The 20,000-nt window shown below is 41.2% G+C and overlaps 1 protein-coding gene across 6 annotated transcripts in view; it reads right to left on the bottom strand.

Annotated features, from left to right (window-relative positions):
- LOC126986248 (obscurin-like) overlaps positions 1-12,935 on the bottom strand; it is a 269,280-nt gene extending 256,345 nt beyond the window's left edge. For all 6 annotated transcript variants that reach the window (XM_050842223.1, XM_050842222.1, XM_050842220.1 and 3 more), the window contains exon 1: positions 12,777-12,935. The gene's annotated coding sequence lies outside the window, so the exon portion shown is untranslated. The remainder of the gene's footprint in view (positions 1-12,776) is intronic.
- Between the last annotated feature and the right edge of the window lie 7,065 nt (positions 12,936-20,000).

A 20,000-nucleotide genomic window follows, 5' to 3' on the forward strand; every position in this document is an offset into this window, starting at 1 on the left:
CCTTCTCTTCCCTTCACCTCCTCTCTCTTCCCCTCCCTTCCCTTCTCTTCCCCTCACTTTCCCCTCACTTCCCTTCTCTTCCCCTCACTTTCCCCTCACTTCCCTTCTCTTCCCTTCACTTCCCCTCTCTTCCCTTCACTTCCCTTCTCTTCCCCTCACTTTCCCCTCACTTCCCTTCTCTTCCCCTCACTTTCCCCTCACTTCCCTTCTCTTCCCTTCACTTCCCCACTTCCCCTCCTTCCCCTCCCTTCCCCTCCCTTTCCCCTCACTTCCCTTCTCTTCCCCTCACTTCCCCTCCCTTCCCCTCACTTCCCCTCCCTTCCCATCACCTCCTCCTGCCCCCCCTACCCCCCACCCCCCACCCACCACTCTAACCCACCATCGAATCCCCTTGATCCTCTTCAGCTCAACTCCATCCCTCTACATTCTCCATCCCTTTGATCCACTCCTGTCCACTCACCTCGCTCCTCCTCCCTATCCACTTTTTTTTCTTCTTTTCCTTGTTTGTTTGTGTGTATTGTTTGTTTTGTTTTGATTATCTTTATCTTTTTCTTTTTATCATTTCGTCGTTTTTTCTTCTCTTTTTCTCTTTTTTTTCTTTTTTATCATTTTTTTCTTTATTATTTTCTTCATTGTTTTTGATGTTTTGTTTTGTTAATATTTTCGTTATTTTCTTTTCCATTGCTTTACATTTTTTTTCATTCTGTCTTTCCTCTTTCCCTCCATTCTTACCTTACTTTCCCTCCTTTCCCTTCATCCTTACCTTACTTTCCCTCCTTTCCCTCCATCCTTACCTCACTTTCCCTCCTTTCCCTTCATCCTTACCTTACTTTCCCTCCTTTCCCTCCATCCTTACCTCACTTTCCCTCCTTTCCCTCCATTCTTACCTTACTTTCCCTCCTTTCCCTTCATTCTTGCCTCACTTTCCCTCCTTTCCCTCCATCCTTACCTCACTTTCCCTCCTTTCCCTTCATCCTTACCTCACTTTCCCTCCTTTCCCTTCATCCTTACCTCACTTTCCCTCCTTTCCCTTCATCCTTACCTCACTTTCCCTCCTTTCCCTCCATCCTTACCTCACTTTCCTCCTTTCCTTCATCCTTACCTCACTTTCCCTCCTTTCCTTCATCCTTACCTCCTTTCCTCCTTTCCCTTCATCCTTACCTCACTTTCCTCCTTTCCCTCCATCCTTACCTCACTTTCCTCCTTTCCCTTCATCCTTACCTCACTTTCCCTCCTTTCCTCCATCCTTACCTCACTTTCCCTCCTTTCCTTCATCCTTACCTCACTTTCCTCCTTTCCTCCATCCTTACCTTACTTTCCCTCCTTTCCTTCATCCTTACCTCACTTTCCCTCCTTTCCTCCATTCTTACCTCACTTTCCTCCTTTCCTCCATCCTTACCTCACTTTCCTCCTTTCCCTTCATCCTTACCTCACTTTCCTCCTTTCCTTCATCCTTACCTCACTTTCCCTCCTTTCCTCCATCCTTACCTCACTTTCCCTCCTTTCCCTCCATCCTTACCTTACTTTCCTCCTTTCCTTCATTCTTACCTCACTTTCCCTCCTTTCCCTCCATCCTTACCTTACTTTCCCTCCTTTCCTTCATCCTTACCTCCTTTCCCTCCTTTCCTCCATTCTTACCTCACTTTCCTCCTTTCCCTCCATCCTTACCTAACTTTCCCTCCTTTCCTTCATCCTTACCTCACTTTCCTCCTTTCCCTTCATCCTTACCTCACTTTCCTCCTTTCCTCCATTCTTACCTCACTTTCCCTCCTTTCCCTTCATTCTTACCTCACTCTCCTCCTTTCCTTCATCCTTACCTCACTTTCCCTCCTTTCCCTTCATCCTTACCTCACTTTCCCTCCTTTCCCTTCATCCTTACCTCACTTTCCCTCCTTTCCCTTCATCCTTACCTCACTTTCCCTCCTTTCCCTTCATCCTTACCTCACTTTCCCTCCTTTCCTTCATCCTTACCTCACTTTCCTCCTTTCCTTCATCCTTACCTCACTTTCCCTCCTTTCCCTTCATCCTTACCTCACTTTCCCTCCTTTCCTTCATCCTTACCTCACTTTCCTCCTTTCCCTTCATCCTTACCTCACTTTCCCTCCTTTCCCTCCATCCTTACCTCACTTTCCCTCCTTTCCCTTCATCCTTACCTCACTTTCCCTCCTTTCCCTCCATCCTTACCTCACTTTCCCTCCTTTCCCTCCATTCTTACCTCACTTTCCCTCCTTTCCCTCCATCCTTACCTCACTTTCCCTCCTTTCCCTTCATCCTTACCTCACTTTCCCTCCTTTCCCTTCATCCTTACCTCACTTTCCCTCCTTTCCCTACATCCTTACCTAACTTTCCCTCCTTTCCCTTCATACTTACCTCACTTTCCCTCCTTTCCCTTCATCCTTACCTCACTTTACCACCTTTCCTTCATCCTTACCTCACTTTCCCTCCTTTCCTCCATCCTTACCTCACTTCCTCCTTTCCCTCCATCCTTACCTCCTTCCTCCTTTCCTCCATACTTACCTCACTTTCCCTCCTTTCCCTTCATCCTTACCTCACTTTCCCTCCTTTCCCTTCATCCTTACCTCACTTTCCCTCCTTTCCCTTCATCCTTACCTCACTTTCCCTCCTTTCCCTTCATCCTTACCTCACTTTCCCTCCTTTCCCTCCATCCTTACCTCACTTTCCCTCCTTTCCCTTCATCCTTACCTCACTTTCCCTCCTTTCCCTTCATCCTTACCTTACTTTCCCTCCCTTCCCTCCATCCTTACCTTACTTTCCCTCCTTTCCCTCCATCCTTACCTTTCCCTTCTTTCCTTACCTAAACCTCCCCTACCTTATTTCCCCACTAACTCCCTCCCCTCCCTTCCCTTCCTTCCTCCCTTCCTCCTTCCTTCCCTTCCTTCCCTTCCTTCCTTCCTTCCTTCCCTTCCCTTCCCTTCCCTTCCCTTCCCTTCCTTCCCTTCCCTTCCTTCCTTCCTCCTTCCTTCCTTCCTCCTTTCCTTCCCTTCCTCCTTCCTTCCCTTCCTCCCTTCTTCCTTCCTTCGTTCCTCCCTCCCTTCATTACATGCTGTCACTTGGCTCCCTTAACCCTTGTCACTTCCTTGCCCATCATAAACGAAAGGTAATGAAAGGTAAATTAAGGTAAAGAGGGAGTCAGGTTGCTCATTTACCCAAACTCCACTTCGTTTTGCCCGTTAAAGAGGAAGGTAAGGAATGGTTTGGGCAAGGAAAGACAAGGGGCGTGTCAGAGTACATATTTACCCATCCCTCACTTATTTTACCCATTAGAATTGAAGGTAAGGGATGATTTAGGTAAGGGAAAGTGTATAGTTGGTAAGGTTACTATTTCACCCATTACCCATTTGAGTTTACCCATTGCAAAAGAAGGTCAGGGTAGTCTAGGTAAAGAAAGGTAATATATTTGAATGATTAATTGCACAAATATCCTTCACACCTTTCTTTTTATATATACACAGAACCCTCACATGAGAGAGAGATTACATAGATTTACAGAAACTCAGACCACCCAGACCCCTGGTCCAGACTTGGTGGTCTGTCCTTACACCTAAGTGATTTTACATTAATCAGAAGACTCCAAAACGTTGCATTTCTACTCTAGTTGATATTAAGTTGAAGGAAGTGACGGTCGAGCTTATTTTTGAAGGAGTCAATCGTGTTACACTGGACCACTGATGATGGGAGCTTATTCCATTCTCGCACTACAACGTTGGTGAAGAAAAATTTGGTGCAGTCTGAATTTACTTGTCTACATCTGAGTTTTACGCCATTGGTACTCGTGCGAAAGTGTCATCGATCATAAACAATGTTGATCTGTCTACATTCGTGAAACCATTAAGTATTTTAAAACATTCGATCAGTTTTCCTCGGAGGCGACGTTTCTCATGAGAGAACATGTTAAGGGTAGAAAGCCTTTCTTCGTAGGATTTGTTGCGCAAGGAAGGGATAATTTTCGTTGCCCGACGCTGAACACCTTCTAATTTAGCAATATCCTTTGCATGGTGGGGAGACCAAAACTGTACCGCATATTCCAAGTGGGGTCTGACTAAACTGTTGTAGAGCAGGAGTATTACATCTTTATTCTTAAGTAAAAGTTTCTTTTAATGAAGCCCAACATTCTGTTCGCTTTATTTGCTGCATCGATGCATTGCTGTGAGAATTTGAGGTTTGACGCGATTTTGACCCAAGTCCTTGACGCATTGAACGCTTTTGAGTTTAACGCCGCGCATTTCGTAATCAAACTTCTTATTCCTCGTTCCAACTTGAAGGACCTGGCACTTGTCTACGTTAAAGGGCATCTCCATCTATCCGACCAAGCTTCAATTTTGTGCAAATCCTCTTGGAGGCTTTGCCTGTCTTCTACAGTGAGAACCTAGTTACCAATCTATGTTTCTTCTGCACATTTACTAATGCGGTTATTGAGTCAACATCCACGTCGTTGATGTAAATAATGAAGAGCACTGGGCCAAGAACCGAGCCCTGAGGACGCCACTAGTGACCGGCTCCCACTCTGATTTAAATCAGTCAATCACTACTCTTTTTTGTCTGTTGCTCAACCAATTCGCGATCCATTGGTTTACCTGACCGTCAATACCTATTTTCTTTAATTTGTAAAGTAATTTGTGATGCGGGACTTTATCAAACGCTTTCTGAAATCAAGATAGACTACGTCCAGTGATTTGGTTACGTCATAAACAGTGAAGAGGTCGTTATAAAGGTTAATAGATTTGATAGGCAGGATCTTTTGTTTCGGAAGCCATGTTGTGAGTCCCCAATTAATGAGTGGCTTTCAAGGTAACTCACAATTTTGTCTCTAATTATGCCCTCAAGTAGCTTACCTACAACCGAAGTTAGACTAATGGGCCTGTAATTACCTGGTACTTTTATGTCTCCTTTCTTAAAAATCGGTGTCACGTTAGCCTTTTTCCAATCTGAAGGGACAATGCCTTGTCGCAAGGACATAATGAATACGGTTGTGAGGGAGGAGAGTATTTCGCTCTTTGTTTCTTTCAGCAGAGTTGGATATACTTTATCAGGTCCAGGACTTTTATTTGTTTTAAGTGATTTGAGGGCTTTAAGGACTTCATCGGGTTTTATTTCAAAGTTAGACAATGCATGCTCAGGATTTACATTAGTACTGGTGTTGGTGGTGGTGGTGGGAGGACTGTTATTATTAAACACCGAGGAAAAGTAATTATTTAATAGGTTTGCAACGTGTTGGCTGTCAGTCACTAGTGCACCGTCGCTGTTTGTTAAAGGTCCAATTCCACTTCTGATCGCCTTTCTGTTGTTTATGTAACTGAAGAAGGATTTCGGATTATTTTTACAGTTGGCTGCAATATTTTCTTCATATCTACGCTTTGCCTGATGCACTAATCTTTTTACTCGTCGCCTTGCATCATTGTAAAGTCTAATGTTTTCGGGCGTGCTTTGGTCTTTCTTTAACCTGTAAGACAATTTTCTCTCCTTGACTGAGTGTTTAATTTCGCTATTAAACCACGGTGGACTTTGATTAGTGTTAATTCGCTTCTCGCACAAGGGTACAAATGTGTCCTGCTGGTGAGTAAGTGATTTTTAAAGTTTAGCCAGGCGTCCTCTGCATTGCCGTCATCTGATAGTTGCATATCTATTAGTTTTCGTCTGATTTCTACGAAGTTGGCTCTTTTGAAATTGGGCACCTTAACTTTATTTTCAGTCACCGAAGTTTGAGCTCTAATGTCAACGCGCACTAGTTTATGATCGCAGGAACCGAGGTGTTCTCCTACCGTGACATTACTGACTAGGTTATCTTGGGTCGCTATAACAAGGTCAAGTATGTTATTTTGTCGAGTTGGTTCAGAAACCATTTGGCTTAGATAATTTTCCTCTAGAAATTCGATCATTCTATGGGACTCACCTTCTGTACCCGACAGTGTCGCCCAGTCGATATGGTGGAGGTTAAAGTCTCCTAGTATCAGTGAGTCGCTGTTATTAAGTGACTGCCTTAAGACGCTGTACATTTCAAGATCGCCATCAAGTGATTGCCCCGGAGGCCTGTAAGTGACAGATATATTTAAATTGACTTTGCAATGTTTACTCGCACGCACAAATGTTCAACGTTACTGTTTCTTGGTGTTTTGTCAGTAGGTTGCAAGTAGCTTTTGACAAAAGGGCGACACCACCCCTCTACAGTTTACACGATCATTGTTGAAGAATCTGTAGCCATCTATGTTGTATTCGGAACTTAAATCAATATTAGTGGTGTCAATAAATGTTTCAGTTATAGCAATTACGTCAAAGTTTTCTGTCAAAGCAAGACATCGCAGTTCATCAAACTTGTTTCTTAGGCTACGCGCATTGAAACTAAGGACTCTTAGGTTATCTTGAAGCTTGGTAATAGAGGTACTGGAGGTTCAATGTTACGAGTCTGTTGCGGTGTATGGTGTCTATTTACGGGCAGGATGGAAGGACGTGGCTGAAGTCGTTTTTGTTGTTCGGGCGTTACGTACGGTGTTCGGGCGTTACGTACGGTGTTCAGGTGAGAGAGAGCAGTAGAAGAAGAGGATGACAAATTGAAAAAGAAAAAGAGGAGGAAACGAATTAAAGAGAAAAAAGAAGGAAAAAGATAAATAAAGCGAGAGAGAGAGAGAGAGAGAGAGGTTACAGATTACAAAGAGGAGAGAGAGAAAAGAGGGAAAAAGAGGGAAGGAGAGGGGAGAGAGGAGGAGGAGAAACAACAGAGAGACATACATGGAAAAGAGGGGAAGAGATGAAGAGGAGAAATGAGAGAGGGGAAGTGAGGGGAAGGAGAGAGAAGAGAAACCCCAAACTATGACGAACTGCACAAAGATCCCCCACAGAAGCACACGAAAGGCATCCAACCCTAATCACGAGGTATCTATTTCAATGCGCATGTGTCACGTCTAACAGAATTCACGTTTGCCGATGGACCGATGAAATGAAGCCGAGAATTGTTGGTCCCTTAAGTGGGTTACTGGGAGCACTGTTCACGGTTATTCCTCTGACAGTAATCCCTGGCAGCCCTCCCCTATAAGTGACATGAATGGACCTATAGATATCATGACACACACACACACACACACACACACACACACACACACACGTACTGACAGACAAACGGTTGACATATAGACAGACAGGTAGACATTTCTTTTTACATTCATACAGACACACAGACATACAATGGACAGATAGACAGACAGAAAGAGACATATATTCACACTCTTAGACAGTTTAACATACAGACAGACACACATACATACAAACATACATAGATTAACAGACAGATATACAGACACAGACAGGCAGGTAGACAGACAGAAAAAAAGACATGCATATATATGAGACACAGTTTTGACATTTAGACAGACACAAACAAACGAACATACGTAGATTAACAGATAGACATACAGGAAAGTAGACTTGCAGACAGACACACAGACAGACAGACAGACAGACAGAACAGACACGCATACAGAAATTATTGACAGACCGTTTGATATGTAGACAGTAAGACAGACAGACACGATTACAGACAGACAAACACACTCATACATACATACATACATACGTACAAACAGACACAGGTAGATATTTAGACACACAGTTACCTACCTACCAACCTTCCGATCTACCTCCTTACCTCTCTCCCTCCCTCCTTTCCTACCTACCTATCTATCTATCTATCTACCTACCTACCTACAGTGATTGAAAATACTCCCACCTGTAATTTTCGACACCTGAGCTCACCTTTTCACCCCCCAAAAGGTACTAATTGGACAGGTATTCACTCGTACCTGTTAATTAGTCCTGAGTAGGTGTTGGGTTTCATTATTATTATTATTATTATTATTATTATTATTATTATTATGTGTGTGTGTGTGTGTGTGTGTGTGTGTGTGTGTGAGAGAGAGTGTGAGTGTGTGTATTTTTGTCTCTCTCTCTCTCTCTCTCTCTCTCTCTCTCTCTCTCTCTCTCTCTCTCTCTCTCTCTCTCTCTCTCTCTCTCTCTCTCTCTCTCTCTCTCTCTCTCTCTCTCTTCCTCTTCCCTTCCCTTCCCTTCCCTTCCTTTCCCGTCCCTTCCCTTCCCTTCCCTTCCTTTCCCTTCCTTTCCCTTCCTTTCCCTTCCTTTCCCTTCTCTTCTCTTACTACCAACCTGTCTATCTATCTACCTATCTATCTATCTATCTATCTCTATCTATCTATTTGTTTACCTACCTTCCTTCCTTCCTACCTTTCTTTCTTCCTTCCTTCCTTCCTTCCTTCCTTCATTCATTCATTCATTCATTCATCCGTACCTCCCTACCGGCCTACTTAATTACGCATCTACCTGGTTTTCGACACACCTGGATTGGCCCGTCACTGTTGATTAAGGGCGTGATCGGACAGGTAACGCGTGAGGTCACCTGCGTTAGTCACCTGTGATGAGATGATGGTAGGTTGTGTTTTGTTTGTTAGTTTGTTTGTGTGTGATTTGTTCGTTTGTATTTTGTTGTCTTTATGCGCAATGTTTTCCTCGCTTCTTTCCTTTTTGTCTTTTTTCTTGTGCTTGTTATCCTCGTTCTTTTGTTGTTATATTCTTCATTTTTTTTTATCCTTGTTTTTTGTTGTTGTTGTTTTCTTCAGTTTCCTTTTTTTTTTTGCTTTGCTTCCCTTTTGTCTTTTTTTCTTGTTCTTGTTATCCTTGTTTTGTTTTTTGTTTCTTCTTTTCTTCTATTTTGCTTTTATTTTGTCTTCTTTTAAGTTTTTATACTCATTTTTTTCCTCTTTCTTAACCATCTTTCTCTTTGTCAGTCTTTCCCTTTCTCTTAATTTTTTTTATTGTTTGCTTTTCTTTATTTGTTTACTTATTCATTTTTTTTCATTTCCTCTTTTATTCTTTCATTTCCTTTTTTCAATATTTTCTTTTCTCTTCGTTTATTTATTTATTGTTTACTTTTATTTATTTATTTACTCATTTCTTTATTTCCTCTTTTACTCTTTCATTTCCTTTTCTCAATCTCTTTTTTTCTTCATTAATTTATTTCTTGTTTAATTTTTCTTTAGTTATTATTTATTATTTTTTCTATTTCCTCTCTTACTCTTTCAATTCCTTTTTTCAATCATTTTTCTTACCTCATTCATTTCTTGTTCACTTTTCTTTCTATTTTTTTCACGTTAACCAATTCATTTACTGTCTCGTCTCGTCTTATAAGTAATTTCCAAAAAGACAAAAAAATAAGTAAAGATCAAGAAAATAAACAATGAAATACTTTCCTCACATTTTCTCACATCATCGTATTTTTATAACCCCACTCCCATTTTCTTTTTATAGCTTCCCGTTTTCTATTAATACGCTCGCTACGCCACCACCACCATCACCACCACCATCATCATCATCATCATTAATTATCTTGCTTATTATCTTATCCTCTCTTCTTTTCCCTATTGTTTCTTCTTTTCTTAACAGTTCATATCTTTGTCTTTTATGTATATCTTTAACATTACTATTTTCCCCTTTCTTACTAACTTTACGATTATCTTTATTTATCTTGCTTATTATCTTATGCTTTCTTCTTCTTTTCCCTATTGTTTCTTCTTTTCTTAACAGTTCATATCTTTATCTTTTATGTATATCTTAAACAGAACTCTATTTTCCCCTTTCTTACTAACTTTACGATTATCTTTATTTATCTTGCTTATTATCTTAGGCTCACATTTTCTGTATTTATTTTTCTCATCAACACTCCAATCATCTTCTTTTTATCCTTATTTCTTCTAACTTTACGATTATCTTTATTTTTCTTGCTTATTATCTTAGGCTCATATTTTCTTTATTTATTATTTTCTTATTAACAGTCAAGTCGTAATCTGTTTCTCCTTCTTTTTACTAACTTATCTTATGCTCATATTTTCTTTATTTATTTCTCTTCTTAACAGTCCAATCCTCTTCTATAGCGCCGGTGGACTTTCTTGAGGGGTCTCTTCGACGGCCCCATCCCGCTAGTGGCGCAGGCGAATTTTTTTTATAGTGGCTGCCGTGATGTATGACTCTTGCCTGGCCCATGCTGCCCCCTAGTGCTGAAGCTAGGGTTGATTGAAGGTACCGTTGCCAGGTTATCGTACTCAGAGCATAGTATTTACCGGCTTCTGACGCCTAACTATGGCCGGGAAACATCAGGATCTAACTCTCTTAACGATAACTATAAATGAGTTTCGTTATTTGGGCCCAGAAGACAGTTTTGGGGTAGGTAGTCGGGAAATATAAGCGGCTGAGTACGACAATCTGGCAACGTTGATTGAAAAGGGGTACAAGACATATCGACACCCAAGAACACATATTTGACAATGCTTTCGTAGGAGTTGTGGGGATTTCCAGGGGTACTTTTATGACCCTGGTGGTAGTGTGAGTCTTCTTCTGTACCATGAACCTGAAGAAACACATATTTGACAAGGCTTTCGTAGGAGTTGTGGGGATTTCCAGGGGTACTTTTATGACCCTGGTGGTAGTGTGAGTCTTCTTCTGTACCATGAACCTGAAGAAACACTCATTAGAACCCGCCTGACCCCCTCTTTGACCTTTAGAAATAGGTGAAGTGAGAAGCAAGGTCCGGGCAGCATGTGGGTAATCTTCAGACACTCGGCGATGGCTTGAAAAATGCGTGTTTTGGTGGGGCTCGAACCGGGGTCTAGGGTCCACGAGCTCACCACGCCCGCATGCTGACCACTCCGCCACCACCTCCTCTATCTTTCTTTTCGTTTTTTTTTTTTTAACTATATCTTGTTTTCTTATCAACACTCCAATCTTGGTCTTTTACGTCTATCTTTAACACAACTTATTTTTCCGTTTTTTTTTCTTTTACTAACTTTACGATCATCATTTGTTAGTTATCTTATTTATTATCTTGTTTTCTTTTCTTTATTGTTTTCTTTTCTTTTCTTATCAACACTCCAATCTTCGTTTTCTTCGTATCTATCTTTTAACACAACTTATTTTTCCTTTTTTTTCTTTTACTAACTTTACGATCATCATTTGTTAGTTACCTTATTTATTATCTAGTGTTTTATTTTATTTTATTTATTGTTTTCTTCTTTTCTTGTAAACATTCAATATCTTCGTCTTCTTTGTATGTATCTTTTAACACAACTTATTTTCCCTCTTTTTTTCGTTTACCAACTTTATGATCACCATTATTGATCTTATTTCTTCTCGTATTTTCTATTTTCTTTTCTTTAATGTTTCCTCTTTTCTTATCAACAGTCCAATCTCCGTCTTCTTCGTATATATCTTAACTATCTTCCTTTCTTTTTCTATGACTAAATTTACGATCATCTTTATTTATTTATCTAACTTATTTTCTTACGCTCTTTATCTTTTCGTTGATTCCTATTTTCTTCTTAACAGTCCATATCTTCGTCATCTAGGCATATTTTAACTTCATTTTCTCTTTATTTTCTTTCATCAACTTTACGTTCGTTATTACTTATTCATCTTATGCTTTGTTATCTTATCTCTGTTCTTTCTTTTTCTCTTCTCAACATTCCATATCTTCTATGTCTATCTCCTCCACACATCTCTATTCTCCCCTTTTTTTTCTATTTATAACTTTTACGACAATCCCAGTCCATCAAGCGATCGTTATCACATCCATTACTTCGGTCGTTACTATGAGTTGCGATGAGGTGACAGCGGTGCCCCTATCATAATAGCTCTGTTTAATTCACTGGAGCATTGTATTGTAGATTCGCGCGCATTGCCACTGTATTCAAGTTTTTATGTCATGAACGTGTGTGTGTGTGTGTTTGGTGAATGGGTTGGTATTTTGGGAGTTGTGGGAGTAGTAGTAGTAGTAGTAGTAGTAGTAGTAGTAGTAGTAGTAGTAGTAGTAGTAGTAGTAGTAGTAGAAGATGAAGGAGAAGAAAAAGAAGAAGAAGGAGAGACAAGAAGAAAAAGGAAAGGAGAAGAAAATAAGGAGAAAAGAACGAAGAAGAAGAAAAAGAAAAGAAGAAATATAAGAGAATGTGAATAAGAAAATAAAAAAGGAAAATAAAAGGAAGAAAAAACGACAAAAAGGAGAAAAAGGGAAGGAAGAAGAAGAAATAGTAGCAATTAATAGTAGTAGTAGTAGTAGAAGTAGATGTTGTTGTTGTTGTTGTTGTTGTGGCAGTGAAGGCCGTGGCACTGACAAGGTGAAGGCACTCCCCCCAGGCACTCTTTCTTTTTTTGGCACCGTTGTCCTTGTTTATCAGTTATCTTATTTATCTTTTATTTATTTATTTGTTTATTTATTTATTTTCTTTTCACTGTTATTGGTTATCTCGAGTCATCTTCATATTCACTGTCACCACACTTAGTTATCATCATCATCATCATAATCATCATCATCATCATGGCCAATAAAATAATAATAATAATAATAATAATAACAAAGAAAAGGAAGAAGAAGAAGAAGAAACAGAAGAAGAAGAAGAGGAGGAGGAACACACACACACACACACACACACACACACACACACACACACACACACACACACACACACACACACACACACACACACACACACACCCCCCCCATCCCCACCCCCCCAACTCACCACCTCCACTCTAACCCACAAACATGCACTCACCACCACCATCACCACCACCACCACCATCACCACCACCACAATCACCACCACCACCACCACAATCACCACCACCACCACATTCACCATCACCACACCTTCCATTCCTTCGTCCATTCCCTTCTACACACCACCACCACCACCGTCACCACCACCTACCACAGGGCCGCGGGGGGGGAGGGGAGGGTCCTGGTGTTGAAGGCGCTGGTGGAGAGAGAGGTTCTGGTGGTCCTGCACGTTGGTGGTGAATCGTTGGAGTGTGTGTGAGGGTTGCCCGCTGCCAAGACTTCTGACACCCCCTCACTTGGCCTCTCTCTCTCTCTCTCTCTCTCTCTCTCTCTCTCTCTCTCTCTCTCTCTCTCTCTCTTTCGTGATTTCGATTGCGTTATTTCGTTTTTTTTTCGTATTTTTTCGTTAGTTTTAAGTGTTTTTGTTTTCTTATTTTTTTGTTCGGTAAATTGAGTAAGAAAGTAATTTTTTTATGAGAGAGAGAGAGACAGAGTAAATGCAAGAAAAGAAGGAAATAGGAAGAAGTAATGGAAAGTAGGGAGTAAAAGAGAGAGAGAGAGAGGCGGGGGAGTACCAGATTTAGCTCAGCCTCTCGCTCTGGGCTCACACACACCTGAGATTTTGGCCAAAAGGTGAGACAGGTCGGAGAGGTGTTGATTAGGCAGGTGTGTGTGTGTGTGTGTGTGTGTGTGTGTGTGTGTGTGTGTGTGTGTGTGTGTGTGTGTGTGTGTGTGTGTGTGTGTGTGTATTGCTTCCTACTAACTTCTCTCTTCCGTAAACAAATATGAAAATCTTATATGAGTATGAAGAGAGAGAGAGAAATAAAAAAAACGAAAGAAAGAAATAAAGTAGGAAGAAAGTAAAGGAAAAGAAGAAAAAGACGAAAAGGAGCGGAAAATGAGGTAAAATGAGAGAGAGAGAGAGAGAGAGAGAGAGAGAGAGAGAGAGAGAGAGAGAGAGAGGAAATTGTGTAAGAACTTGCAAAAATAACACTGCCGATACGCCCTTCTTTCCCCGGACGAGTGTTACAGAAAACGGGTCCGTATTGTCAAAGGTGGACTCGCTTATTCATCTCTAAAATTCACAGTTTCTTATTTGGTTCTTTTCATAGCGACAAATGTTAAGTTAAAATAGTTTGTTCATCCTAAAGTAGAGTAAGTAAAATAATTTCTTCCATCTAAAATTCATTGTATTACTTATGTACTTATTTACTTGTTATATGTAAGTAAAGAAAGAAAAATATTCGAAAAATACTCCTCCGGTTTCAAAATTTTCTTTTCTTTTTTTTCTTTTTTCAGACAACTCTTTTACGTTTTTTTCCTCTTCCCTGTCATTTTTTTCCTCCTTTCTTATTTTCCTTCATTTCTTTTTTTTCTTTTTTTCCGGTAATTATTGTTGTCTTGTCCTCTTCATTGTTTCCTTTCCTTATGGTTTCATTTTATTTCTTTTTTCTTTCCCTTCTCCGGCGATTCCTATTTTTTTCTGCATTCCTTGTTTCCTCTTTTTCCTTCTTTCATTCCTCTTTCTCCTAATTCTTCTTTTCTTGTCTCCTTTCTCGTTTCCTCTCTTTCATTGTTTTCTTTCCGCTCAATTATTCACTCGTGCACACATCTTCATTTGTCATCGAAGAAAAAAAATCAACCTTTATCGACTCACGTTACTTATTCGAAAACTATATTAAGGTTTACATCAAGAGCCTCCACATGGGCTAAACAAACCAAACCAAGCCGAGTGTTGCCAAAATCCCACAAACTTCTGGTCCTATTTAATGATATAGGGCCGGACTACTAAACATTTCGTCACCCAAGTACACATATTTGACAAGGCTTTCATAGGAGTTTTGGGTATTTCCAGGAGTAGTTTTATGACCCAGGTGGTAGTTTGACCCTTCTTCTGTACCGTGAGCCAAAAGAAACATTAGAACCCAGTTCATCCCCTCTTTAACCTTTACAAATACTGATGTGAGAAGCAAAAGTGTCTTGGCAAAGTTTCTGTTTTAGTGGAGAAAGTTGATTGATTTAGCAGGGATAGTTGTCTGGTGTGATGATAGTTTTGGAAAGATTAGGTCAGTGGCTCCTGAAGTGGGCGGTGATGAAAAGGGCGCGGTAGGAGGGCGGCAGAGTGGAGTGTTTTGATAAACTCTGAATGACTAAATCTACGTCACAAACACCATTGATAGGTGGAGAAATTGATTTTTTGAGGCGTTGAAGTACACCTGGTTCCTCCTGCCCCAATCGGAAATGATAGTAAGGTCTGAGGTTCAGCGTTCTGCAGCCTCCAGTCAGGGTTCTTTTTATTCCTGTTGTGAGGGTCTTCTGTTGAAATAAGTCAAAAACACAAAGTAGAGTCATCAGAAAAGATTAATATAACATCTTTCGTTTGTTTGGATTCTTGTTAATGATGTCCCCCCGCGAAGCGACCTTGGACCTTTGTCGGGTGGCGGCCCATGAAGACCCCAGACCCACTCTATCGATTGACGCCGACCAACCCATCCTGTCGGCGAGGACTGATGTGTCTGTACAGATTAAAATAACATCCATAGCTTTGGAAAGTTTATGATAAAATGTCCGCTTTGATGAGAGAAAATGGCGCTAGATGCACTTATGTTATCCATTCATGTTTTACGTTTTCATTATTTTGACCCGGAAGAAAACGGATCCATTGAGGGGTAGCCTGTCTAAAATACCTTATGACGTTTATAATATGCCTAGAAAGCACGTGACTACACACTGTGACTGTACTGAAGGAGACGGAAAGGGGGAGGATGGGAAGGGAGGTTATGGCAGGGGGGAAGGGAGGGTGTGGCAGGGGGAATAATCTCGGGGACTTTTCTATCACCTTTTATTATGGGGAGCAGTATTTGTACCTAATTCTTTCCCTTTCAATTGATATATTTATTTATTCATTATGTATTTCCCTTGCCTGCTTTCTTTAATGGTAAAAAATGTGAAGAAAAGCGAAATAGCCACACATTGTTTGTTTGTTTTTCGTTTGTTGTGTTGTAGAATGATTTATCCGATTCTGAGTTTCTTGAAGGACATTTTTTTTCTGTGTATGTGGAGGGGAGGAACAGTTCAGAAGGTTCGAGCTGTTGTTGTTGTTGTTGTTGTTATTGTTGTTGTTGTTGTTGTTATTGTTGTTGTTGTTGTTGTTGTTGTTGTTGTTGTTGTTATTGTTGTTGTTGTTGTTGTTATTGTTGTTGTTGTTGTTGTTGTTGTTGTTGTTGGAGACACAAAACCTACGCTGTCTGTACTTCGGCGAATATTTGTGTTTTTATCTCTTTATAATCCCCCATCCTCTCTCTCTCTCTCTCTCTCTCTCTCTCTCTCTCTCTCTCTCTCTCTCTCTCTCTCTCTCTCTCTCTCTCTCTCTCTCTCTCTCTCCACACACGCCTTTTTCTTATTTTCTCCTTATTGCTATGTTTCCCCTCCACCAAGAATTCCGGCAACACATTTAGGTTGACAAGACATACTCGCTTTTCACATCAGTATTTCTAAAGGTCAAAGAGGGGATCGATTGAGTTCTAGTGAGTGTTTCTTTAGGTTCACGGTACAGAAGAAGGGTCACACTACCACCAGGGCCATAAAACTACTCCTGGAAATGCCCAAAACTCTTACGAAAGCCTTGTCAGATATGTTTCTTTAGGTTCACGGTACAGAAGAAGGGTCACACTACCACCAGGGCCATACAACTACTTCTGGAAATGCCCACAACTCCTACGAAAGCCTTGTCAAATAGGTTTCTTTAGGTTCATGGTAGGTACAGAAGAAGGGTCACACTACCACTAGGGTCATACAACTACTTCTGGAAATGCCCACAACTCCTACGAAAGCCTTGTCAAATATGTTTCTTTAGGTTCACGGTACAGAAGAAGGGTCACACTACCACCAGGGCCATAAAACTACACCTGGAAATGCCCAAAACTCCTACGAAAGCCTTGTCAAATAGGTTTCTTTAGGTTCACGGTACAGAAGAAGGGTCACACTACCACCAGGGCCATAAAACTACTTCTGGAAATGCCCAAAACTCCTACGAAAGTCTTGTCAAATATGTTTCTTTAGGTTCACGGTACAGAAGAAGGGTCACGCTACCACCAGGGCCATAAAACTACTCTTGGAAATGCCCAAAACTCCTACGAAAGCCTTGTCAAATATGTTTCTTTAGGTTCACGGTACAGAGGAAGGGTCAAACTACAACCAGAGCCATAAAAGTACCTCTGGAAAAGCCCAAAACTCCCACGAAAGCTTTGTCAAATATGTTTCTTTAGGTTCAGGGTACAGAGGAAGGATCAAACTACCACCGGGGTCATAAAACTACCTCTGCAAATGCCCAAAACTCCTATGTAAGCCTTGTCAAATATGTTTCTTTAGGTTCACGGTACAGAAGAAGGGTCACGCTACCACCAGGGCCATAAAACTACTCTTGGAAATGCCCAAAACTCCTACGAAAGCCTTGTCAAATATGTTTCTTTAGGTTCACGGTACAGAAGAAGGGTCACGCTACCACCAGGGCCATAAAACTACTCTTGGAAATGCCCAAAACTCCTACGAAAGCCTTGTCATATATTTTTATTTAGTTTCACGGTAAATAATAAGTGTCACGCTACCACCAGGGCCATAAAACTACTCTTGGAAATGCCCAAAACTCCTACGAAAGCCTTGTCAAATATGTTTCTTTAGGTTCACGGTACAGAAGAAGGGTCACACTACCACTAAGGTCATACAACTACTTCTGGAAATGCCCAAAACTCCTACGAAAGCCTTGTCAAATATGTTTCTTTAGGTTCACGGTACAGAAGAAGGGTCACACTACCACCAGGGCCATAAAACTACACCTGGAAATGCCCAAAACTCCTACGAAAGCCTTGTCAAATATGTTTCTTTAGGTTCACGGTACAGAAGAAGGGTCACACTACCACCAGGGCCATAAAACTACTCCTGGAAATGCCCAAAACTCCTACGAAAGCCTTGTCAAATATGTTTCTTTAGGTTCACGGTACAGAAGAAGGGTCACGCTACCACCAGGGCCATAAAACTACACCTGGAAATGCCCAAAACTCCTACGAAAGCCTTGTCAGATATGTTTCTTTAGGTTCACGGAACAGAAGAAGGGTCACACTACCACCAGGGCCATAAAACTTCTCTTGGAAATGCCCAAAACTCCTACGAAAGCCTTGTCAAATATGTTTCTTTAGGTTCACGGTACAGAAGAAGGGTCACACTACCACCAGGGCCATAAAACTACTCTTGGAAATACCCAAAACTCCTACGAAAGCCTTGTCAAATATGTTTCTTTAGGTTCACGGTACAGAAGAAGAGTCACACTACCACTAGGGTCATACAACTACTTCTGGAAATGCCCACAACTCCTACGAAAGCCTTATCAAATATGTTTCTTTAGGTTCACGGTAAAGAAGAAGGGTCACACTACCACCAGGGCCATACAACTACTTCTGGAAATGCCCAAAACTCCTACGAAAGTCTTGTCAAATATGTTTCTTTAGGTTCATGGTACAGAAGAAGGGTCACACTATCACTAGGGTCCTTCAACTACTTCTGGAAATGCCCAAAACTCCTACGAAAGCCTTGTCAAATATGTTTCTTTAGGTTCACGGTACAGAAGAAGGGTCACACTACCACCAGGGCCATAAAACTACACCTGGAAATGCCCAAAACTCCTACGAAAGCCTTGTCAAATATGTTTCTTTAGGTTCACGGTACAGAAGAAGGGTCACACTACCACCAGGGCCATAAAACTACACCTGGAAATGCCCAAAACTCCTACGAAAGCCTTGTCAAATATGTTTCTTTAGGTTCACGGTACAGAAGAAGGGTCACACTACCACCAGGGCCATAAAACTACTCTTGGAAATGCTCAAATCTCCTACGAAAGCCTTGTCAAATATGTTTCTTTAGGTTCACGGTACAGAAGAAGGGTCACACTTCCACCAGGGCCATAAAACTACACCTGGAAATGCCCAAAACTCCTACGAAAGTCTTGTTAAATATGTGTACTTGGGCGACGGAATGTTTAATGTACAGCCACTTCAACCTGAGATGATACTGTACCACTGCAAGCGTCCTCTCAAGCTCAAACTCAGCCAGGTCCTTAAGACAACCTGAGAGAAAACCTGTGATACTGTACCACGACGTCCTCTCGTCCTCCGCTCAGGTATGGTGTCTATACCAACCTAAAGAGAGCGTCGATAGGAGCTGAAATTACCGGCATAAAACACGGATCAATAGACGAGCTTTTCATTTTGTTTTGCCAGGCTTTCTTTTCTCATTTATATTTTTCCTTGAGCTACTCATTTACTGTAAAAAAATATAACATGACATCAGTAGCCCTAAGCATACACAGAACACTGCAGATCTGACTTTAAGAGAAAATACAATGCTCGGGTTTTATTGCGAAGAGATTTGAGAGGAAGATCGATGGTGTATTGTTATCACTGTTTAAAGTTCATTGGATCATCAGTTACCTAAAGCTTATAAAACACTGCAAATCTACCTTTAAACGTCCATGGTGCAGAAGCCTTGTCAAGCTATCACCAGGCTCATAACACTACCCATGGCAATGCTAACACATCAACCTCCACCGAAGCCTTGTCAAACTATCACCAGGCTCATAACACTACCCATGGCAATACTAACACAACAACCTCTACCAAAGCCTTGTCAAACTATCACCAGGCCCATAACACTACCCATGGAAATACTAACACAACAACCTCTACCAAAGCCTTGTCAAACTATCACCAGGCTCATAACACTACCTATGGAAATACTAACACAACAACCTCTACCAAAGCCTTGTCAAACTATCACCAGGCTCATAACACTACCTATGGACATACTAACGCAACAACCTCTACCAAAGCCTTGTCACACTATCACCAGGCTCATAACACTACCCATGGACATACTAACACAACCTCTACCAAAGCCTTGTCAAACTATCACCAGGCTCATAACACTACCCATGGCAATACTAACACAACAACCTCCACCAAAGCCTTGTCAAACTATCACCAGGCTCATAACACTACCTATGGACATACTAACGCAACAACCTCCACCAAAGCCTTCTCAAACTATCACCAGGCTCATAACACTACCCATGGAAATACTAACACAACAACCTCTACCAAAGCCTTGTCAAGCTATCACCAGGCTCATAACACTACCCATGGAAATACTAACACAACAACCTCTACCAAAGCCTTGTCAAACTATCACCAGGCTCATAACACTACCCATGGAAATACTAACACAACAACCTCCACCAAAGCCTTGTCAAGCTATCACCAGGCTCATAACACTACCCATGGAAATACTAACACAACAACCTCTACCAAAGCCTTGTCAAGCTATC

The sequence above is a fragment of the Eriocheir sinensis genome, chromosome 61 (assembly GCF_024679095.1).
Source record: "Eriocheir sinensis breed Jianghai 21 chromosome 61, ASM2467909v1, whole genome shotgun sequence".
NCBI classification, from domain to species: domain Eukaryota; kingdom Metazoa; phylum Arthropoda; class Malacostraca; order Decapoda; family Varunidae; genus Eriocheir; species Eriocheir sinensis.